Source organism: Mandrillus leucophaeus, unplaced genomic scaffold (genome assembly GCF_000951045.1).
Source record: "Mandrillus leucophaeus isolate KB7577 unplaced genomic scaffold, Mleu.le_1.0 Scaffold440, whole genome shotgun sequence".
NCBI classification, from domain to species: Eukaryota; Metazoa; Chordata; class Mammalia; order Primates; family Cercopithecidae; genus Mandrillus; species Mandrillus leucophaeus.
The window spans coordinates 1,009,677-1,010,709 of record NW_012104699.1 but is presented as its reverse complement, the minus strand read 5'-3'; the positions used below and the strand labels follow the sequence as shown (position 1 = coordinate 1,010,709).

Below are 1,033 nucleotides of genomic sequence, written 5' to 3'. Positions count from 1 at the left end.
AATGGCGTAAACCCGGGAGGCGGAGCTTGCAGTGAGCCGAGATCCGGCCACTGCACTCCAGCCTGGGCGACAGAGCGAGACTCTGTCTCAAAAAAAAATAAGAAGAAGAATAAAAATAATAGTAATCAACTAAAATTAAAAGACAGGCTTGGCATGGTGGCTCACACCTGCAATCACAACACTTTGGGAAGCTAAGGCGGGAGGATCACTCGAGCCCAGGAGTTTGAAACAGGCTGGGTGACATAGTGAGACCCCATCTGAATTTTTTTTAAAGATTAAAAAGGCAGAGCCTCTCTGCTCCTCCCATTTGACAGACAGCCACATCTTTTCATGCAGTGAAAAAGGCATGTCCCTGAGACACCGTGGTGAAGGTGAAGGCAGGAGTAAATGGATTTGGCCATATTGGGTGCCTGGTCACCAGGTACCAGAGCTGCTTTTAACTCTGGCAGAATGGATGTTGTCACCTCAGTGACCCCTTCATTGACCTCAACTACATGGTCTACATGTTCCAATATGATTCCACCCATGGCAAGTTCCACGGCACCATCAAGGCTGAGAAGTGGGCTGGATGTGGTGGCTCATGCCTGTAATCTCAGCTACTTAGGAGGCTGAGGTGGGAGGATCACTTGAGATCAGGAGTTCAGGACCAGCCTAGGCAACATAGGGAGATCCTCTCTCTCTTAAAAAAAAAAAAAAGACTGAGAAAGAGAAGGGAAACTTGTCATCAATAGGAAATGGGAATCTCATCCTCCTCTTCCAGAAGCCAGATCCCAGCAAAATCAAATTGGGTGATGATGCTGGCGCTGGTTTTGTCATGGAGTCCACCACCAGCATCTTCACTATCATGTAGAAGGCTGGGGCTCCCTTAGAGGGGGCAGCCAAAAGGATCATCATCTCTGCCCCCTCTGCCCGTGCCCCCATGTTTGTGATGGACGTGAACCATGAGAGGTACAAAAACCCCATGATTGTCAGCAATGCCTCCTGCACAACCAACTGCTTACCACCCGGCCAAGGTCATCCACGACAACGTTTT

At 49.1% G+C, this 1,033-nt stretch overlaps 1 pseudogene; it reads left to right on the top strand.

The window, feature by feature from the left end:
- Nucleotides 1-374: 374 nt before the first annotated feature.
- The window catches only part of LOC105549494, a 2,327-nt pseudogene continuing 1,668 nt past the window's right edge, over nt 375-1,033 (top strand).